At 37.1% G+C, this 7,173-nt stretch overlaps 2 protein-coding genes across 6 annotated transcripts in view; both read left to right on the top strand.

Annotated features, from left to right (window-relative positions):
- LOC114541205 (E3 ubiquitin-protein ligase parkin-like) overlaps positions 1-7,173 on the top strand; it is a 65,869-nt gene that overhangs the window by 28,015 nt on the left and 30,681 nt on the right. For 2 of the 5 annotated variants that reach the window (XM_028561187.1, XM_028561185.1), the window contains 4 exons: positions 1,878-1,983; positions 2,078-2,238; positions 3,378-3,423; positions 3,530-3,636. The gene's annotated coding sequence lies outside the window, so the exon portion shown is untranslated. Of the gene's footprint in view, positions 1-1,468; positions 1,780-1,877; positions 1,984-2,077; positions 2,239-3,377; positions 3,424-3,529; positions 3,637-7,173 lie in introns of those variants that run through there. The other 3 variants (XM_028561184.1, XM_028561188.1, XM_028561189.1) reach the window with 3 other exon arrangements.
- The window catches only part of LOC114541209 (E3 ubiquitin-protein ligase parkin-like), a 41,363-nt gene that overhangs the window by 17,595 nt on the left and 16,595 nt on the right, over positions 1-7,173 (top strand). The gene's annotated exons all lie outside the window — the stretch shown is intronic.

The raw sequence follows: 7,173 nt of genomic DNA, 5'->3' as shown, positions 1-7,173 counted from the left end.
ATTCTACAACTTCTTGACAACCTCTGTCGATGTAAACGCAACGAATTTTCGATTCATTCAAAAAATCTTTTACCATTCGCGGTGGTTCGATCAAAGTCTCTACGGTCAGTTCATCAGCACACGTTGGACATGTTTGAGAATTTTCCAGATGTTTCGTAATACAACAACGGCAAAAAGAATGCTGGTTTCTCGAACACATAACCGGCTCTTTCAAGACGTTGAAACAAATCTGACAGAGGAAATTTTTATTGATTTTGTCTACAAACCTTTCTTCATCGTAGCCTTGTATATATGAAGCCATATTTCACGTCGTTCTTGTGTCGTAATAATAAAGCAAGTTCTGTGTTGTTTGTCGCTCTGTAGTATAAACCTCGCGGTATAGACTCAATATAGATACAGTGTTCGTTCTTGGAGAAGTCTGTGTTTGTATTTTCTCAAATCGCTACGGCAAAATTATCTGTTTAGAAGCGCAGAGAAATATCTCTTCCGTAAGTGTTTAAAGAGTGTTTTGTGGACAGGAATTTGTGGTATAAAAAATTATATAATTATTATTGTCTCCTGACAAAACCTGGGCACCTCCTATTCAAATACTCACTAGCAATTAGTTGTGTTTATGTTGATAGGAATTTCTTGTTTCATTATAAGGAAATGAGTTCTGAGAAAATGATACTTTATACCAAGAAAAATCAATCATAACAAATAGTTTATAGACAGAGCATAATATTGGTAGACGGTGTGAAAGGTTCAGTTAGGATAACCTCGTTTTTAACCGCTTCAAGTTTGTCTTAGATATCTTCCAGGTTGTTCTTGTGTCGTAATAATAAAGCAAGTTCTGAGTTGTTTGTCGCTCTGTAGTATAAACCTCGCCGTATAGAATGAATATAGATACAGTGTTCGTTCTTGGAGAAGTCTGTGTTTGTACTTTCTCGAAATCTTCTCCAAAATGATCAGTTTATGAAGACAAATATCTCTTCCTTATAAAGTATTTGCATAAAATGCATCATTTGCTGTCAGGAATTCCTGGAATTTGCTGCGGTTTTCCACAAATAAATTAAAAAATATCGCGACCTGAGAGACAGAACTGGGACTGGAGAATAACAAACTGAGCTATGTATGCTAAGTTAAAAGGGTCAAACTGCATGGTCCAGCATTATGAACCTAGATTTTTCCTAATCGTGTCAGATGATTTTACTCATCAGTGGAAGAGTACTGTCAGTTAATAAGTTAACAAAACTATTTGTCAGTGTCTCTTATTAGCGATTAGCTTGCAATGCCCCCAGATGTGACCTACTTTAGTATTTTACTCTGTCTAATGTCAGATGATTTTACTCTGTTTAATGTCAGATGATTTTACTCATCAGTGGAAGAATACTGTCAGTTAATAAGTTAACAAAACTATCTGTCAGTGTCTCTTGTTAACCCATTAGCTTGCAATGCACCCAGATGTGACCTATACTTTATGCAATAATATTCCAATCTAAATGAGTTTTCATCAACACACAAATGGTTCAGGATATCTTGTGGATTGATCTACAGCTGTGGTGAATAAGAAAAACGCAACTTCAAAGTGTTTATGAAATTCACTTTCGTTTTGATCACAAAAGATCGTATAGCGTATCAAAATATTCATAAATATTAAGTGTTGTGTTTTTTTAAACATCCTGTATAAGTGCGGTCATTATATCGATGAAAAGCCATTTCAAGCTAGAAGATTAAATTTTAGCAGATCAAAGATGTTTGGAGTTGTTAAGATCGTTGTTATATTCCTAGTCTTTGCAGGTACTGGAATACATATTGTGATATATATCTTTGTTCATAGAATTCTCACGTATCACTTCGTTATTTTTCATCGTATTTTTCTGTATTTATTTTTCTAGATAATGCGGTTGAATGTTTTAAACTTGGTCAGCTTTGCAGGTCAAATGGTAGAAATTTAATCCGTGAATGTGACAGTCAGGGTTGTGGTGATTTCGGAACACCAAGGTAAGACCAGATGTAACCTTGTAGCAACACAGCGAATCGATAAATTCTTATAATCTTACAAAAAATTAAATTAACGTGAATTTATCATTTACAGAGGTTCTCGTACACACAATGGTGTCGACATAATTTGCAAACCAGGGAGTTCTGTCATGACACCATTTGCTGCGAAGATTTGACGAAAATCACGTTCTTATTCAAACAACAACAAACCATATAACAATGGATTGTATATTCAAGGAAGCGGAGAAGCCGAAGGTATCATCTCTCTCACATTAACAACCAAATTCATATTAGGCACGGGAAATTTATCTTAGACAGGAAAGTTGATTGTAAAAACCCGTCTTAATATGACTTGGAATGGATATAAAATTTACACGTGTAATGGGTCGGGTAATGCTAAAAAGGGTATCGTGATTATTACGATAATAATTTTGTTTATTTTCTCAGTTAAGCGCGCCTCACACGAGAGCTGGTAGCTGAGGTAAAGACCTCGCGAGGCTGTTAGCTCAGCAAGTTACTCTCGTGTGCGGATAGTTTTTCGTGAGGAATCCGCCTCGAGAGGCAAGTTTCTATCGTGTGCGGATAGTTTTCAGGCTGAGTTAACTGCCTCGCGAGGTCGTTAGCTCAGCTGATAGCTCTCTTGTGCGGCGGGCTTTACCCTTGTTCCGTCCTTGACCGTGTTGATATTTCAGAAACTCGTCTGATTTATCCGTCTAAATGCGAATTTAAGACGTGTTTCTCGTCCAGAAGAGATTCCCGTTCAAATTAACCGTTTGTTTAGACGGGAAAGTTAGGCGGGAAAATTCTGACGAGAAACCCGTCTGTGGCCTGATTCACATCAGACGAGTTTCCCGTCTAAGATGAGTTTGCAAGAGGAGTTTCCCCTGTAAGACGAGTTTCCTGTTTTCCTTGACCTTGTAAGACGAGTTTCCCGCCTCTAATATGAATTCGGCTAAACTAAATTTTAAACTATAATGCATTTCTCGAAACAGAATGAGTAATGAAATTAGCCATTGACTCCCGTCACCCCCCGGGTTAGGTCTAAATGGTAATTTCATGTCGTGCTTTCAAGTAAAGATAAAAATACAATAAAAATAAAAGAAAGTGTAGGCACAGAATATCTATCAGAAGAACAACTCCATAGTTTTTTGCATAAGTGGTTCCGTCACTCAGCAAGTACTGTAAATGGAGGCAATCACCCCCTGCGAACAGCCCCATTTTAAATATGGGCAGGGGGGTATTCATCCCATTAACGTTACTTGCTGAGTGACAGAACTTGGGAATGTCTACCCCCCTGACAACAGGGCTATTTTTAAGGTTTGCGGGGGGGGTGGCTCATGGAGGTCCAGTAAACAGGGAGAGTGTTAAAATTGAATAATCAATTTCTTTTTCAGATATAAAATGGATATTTCAGGTGGTCTTGGAAGATCTGCTGGAAAGGTATCCATATTCACAATTTTCTTCTTTATATTCGCAGATATTTACTCCATAATCGTAAATTTTTTTCCCTGTGAAAAACCTTACTTTTTGTTGTGAAATTTTTCAGATATAGCGTGTTGGTCTGATGGGGTTGAACAGTACAAAAGATAATGTAAATCTTGTACTAAAAGCCTTCAAGGACGCGATGGAAAACGTGAAATTACAAAACAATCTGTGAGCAAACTTGAAACAAGAATTTTATTTTAGTTGACAAACCAATTTATATTAGTTAATCAGGGTTTTGTTTTAATAAAGAGTAAAACTATCTCTTCAAATCTTGTTAATTGTTAAATTTTAAAATATGACTTGGACTGTGGCAGTCTGACAGACACAGACATTATTTACAGACAGGCTGATATTTAAAATAGGTAACTGAGCTATTTCTTGAGCCAGAAGCTCAGTTAGGATTCTTGGTCTGGGGGACTGGGGCAGAAGAACCCAGGTGGGGAGGGGTGAGGATGTGGCTGAAAAAACCTAGGTGGGGGGGGGGTGTGAAAAAACCTGTGGGAGGGAAGGAGTGAAAAAACCTAGGTGGAGGGGGTGCAGAAAAGCTTATTTCAAATGATTTATTTGGTGTTTCATTTTAAACCTTCCTCAATGAAAATATCTATTTTGAAGATTTGTTATTGTTCTTTAATATATAATCCTAAGAACTGACACAATTTAAATTCAAACACAAAAATACAAATCAATATATGTCTGACAATCAACTTAGAATGCTGCAATCTATTTCTATAACTTTGTGAAAATCTTATAGTTCATTTCAACTGTTCATAATATGTTAGCAGTTTTCACTTAATACTTTACATATTGTTCACACAACAACAGCAGTGTGCCACGACCTTGCTTCAGACATTTCTGGAAGTTCTTCCCAAGAATACCTTTCAAAGTTGAAACCTTCAACTGACTTTAGCTCTTGTCGCTCATTCTCCCCTCCCAGGACTACAATGTTGTTTTCAATAACAACTGCAGTACATCGCTTCCTCTTACATCTCATTGATGGCAGCATGTGACTTTGTTCTGTCTTGACATTGTAAATTATAACTGTATCTAATGTCTTGCCATGTTTGTCAACGCCACCAATAACAACAATGTTGTCTCCCCGTCTCACAGTTGCCATTAGACTCACTTCATACGGGAGTGGTGACAACTGTTTCAGCTCATTCTTCTTTATATCACACAGTACGACACTGCTGAGGTTGTCTTTGAGATGGCTAGTTGTAGTTCCACCAACTATCAACAAATTATCATCAAATATTTCCATGCTGTGACCTTGTCTTGGTTCTGGCATTCTTGATAAGGTCTTCACAGTATAGGGAGGAACAAGCTGGACTGATCTGATCAAGTCACATGAACCCTTTCCATTATCACCTTCAGAGACTATCAACTGATCATTATACAGAACACTGCTGTGGTATCCCAACTTATTAGGTAGTTTAACAGGACAGTCACTCCAGTGTGTTGAGAGATCAGGCTTTGGGTCAATATTCATTCTAAACATATCATCAAGACTTGCAAACCACTCACAGCTCCCCCCAGCTATAGTCATATGATTGTTATAAATAAATGAAGTCGCTCCCCAACGATTCTTTGGCATTGATTGTAATGGCGACCATGTTCTTTGACGCCAGTTAAACATCTCTACAGAGTTAGTTTCTACACCTCCAGCAACAATTATATTTTCCGTATCACCACTTGGTCTATTTCTTACTTTTCCTGTGTTTTCTTCTATCTTGCCCTCCATCGTGATAAGAACGTCCTTCATTTCATCAAAAGCTCTGACCAAAGCTGTTTTCAATCCTTTGACTTCGTTGTTAACCGCTTCGTGTTTTCCTTCCATATCTGCTTTTAAATCTGCTGTGTTTTTCTCCATATTATTCGCGACAGTGGCAACATTTTTCTCTAAATTTGTTAATTTAGTTTCAATTGTTAGATTATTTTTCGCCATTCTTTCCTCCATATCTGCCAAAGTTTTCGTCATTTCTCCGCACGAGTGACACTTCAACTTTCGGAATTCACAGACTTCACTTTCATGGTGAATAAGATCACGCTTGTTGACAATTAAACCACAGCCTTGGTTTGTACAAACGGCTGGTGTATATCCACATGTATCTTCATGGCGGTCAAGATGCTGTAATTCTACAACTTCTTGACAACCTCTGTCGATGTAAACGCAGCGAATTTTTAACTCATTTATAAGATCTTTTACCATTCTATTTGGTTCCGCCAAAGTCTCTACGGTCAGTTCATCAGCACACGTTGGACATGTTTGAGAATTTTCCAGATGTTTCGTAATACAACAACGGCAAAAACAATGTTGGTTCTTCGGACACAGGACAGGCTCTTTCAAGACATTGAAGCATATCTGACAGAGGAAATTTTGACTGACTTTGGCCTCGAAGCGTTCTTCATCGTAGCCTTGTATATATGAAGCCATATTTCACGTCGTTCTTGTGTCGTAATAATAAAGGAAGTTCTGTGTTGTTTGTCGCTTTGTAGTATAAACCTCGTTGTATAGACTCAATATAGATACAATGTTCGTTCTTGGAGAAGTCTGTGTTTGTATTTTCTCGAAATCTTCTCCAAAATGATCAGTTTATGAAGACAAATATCTCTTCCTTATAAAGTGTTTGCATAAGGTGCGTCCTTTCGGAATTATTATATAGCCTTTCGGTTTCCTGTCAGGACCAGTTCACTGGTTAGGACTCAGGAATTCCTGGAATTTGCTGCGGTGTTTCCCAAAATGAATTTGAAAATGTCGCGATCCGACTGAGAGACCTGGAGCAGAATGAAACATTTTTCTGATATTTTAAGTAGATTTTAGAGAAATGTTATTTTGCAGTAATTAAAGTCGACTCTAAAAGCTTTAACTTGTTCTATTAAAATGCGAATTTACACTTTCAAAAGTGTTGACGATGCTGCGATAGTTTTTAATATAAAACTCCATGTTCCCTAAATCCTAAATACACGTATTTAATCTTTCGGATTATGTTAAGAATTGGGTTATAGTTTAATAGGGTCAAACTTAATCCTAATTTTAACCCTAATCCTAACCTAATCTTAAGGATTAAATGGAATAATACTGCTAAACATTCTAGTGTATCGAGAGATCAGTAAACTGTCAGGGAGTGAAATTTCAAGGCAAAGAGGAAGTTTGTTTTGGTAGTTAATAAGTTAAAAAAACTATCCGTCAGACTTATTTATTATTTGAGATTATGTTACGATTAGGGTTAAGATTAGGTCTTAGGTTTATCGTTAAATAGGGTTAAACCTAATCCTAAATTTAACCCTAATCCTAACCTAATCTCTGGAATTATATCAACATAGGAAACGCTGAAAATTCCAGTGTTCCAAGAGATCAGAAAACTGCCAGGGAGTGAAATTTCAAGAAAAAAAGAGGAAGTTTGTTTTGGTAAGTGGAAGCAACCGTCGTTTTAAACTTTCAATTATATTTCGAACACAGAAGTTCGATATAACAATGCTTTATTCCACATCAAAACGTTTACACAGCTGATGGAGGACTAAGTCCTACTACGTATGAAAATTCAAAACGAGGCAAACCTCGCTATCAACAGTTCTTCATCAGCTCGCTTACACAGCAGACGTGTCCTTTTTGTTGTCCGACAAATTTTATTGAAACGAGATTTAAAACGACTCTTTGAGATTATTCTATGGCGTCCGACGGTGCATCTATACCTAGCTCGATCACTG

This window comes from Dendronephthya gigantea, unplaced genomic scaffold (assembly GCF_004324835.1).
Source record: "Dendronephthya gigantea isolate DGI-Jeju-01 unplaced genomic scaffold, DenGig_1.0 000274F, whole genome shotgun sequence".
NCBI lineage: Eukaryota > Metazoa > Cnidaria > Anthozoa > Malacalcyonacea > Nephtheidae > Dendronephthya > Dendronephthya gigantea.
Note: the sequence above shows the minus strand (reverse complement) of the source record. Positions and strands in the feature narration are given on the sequence as shown.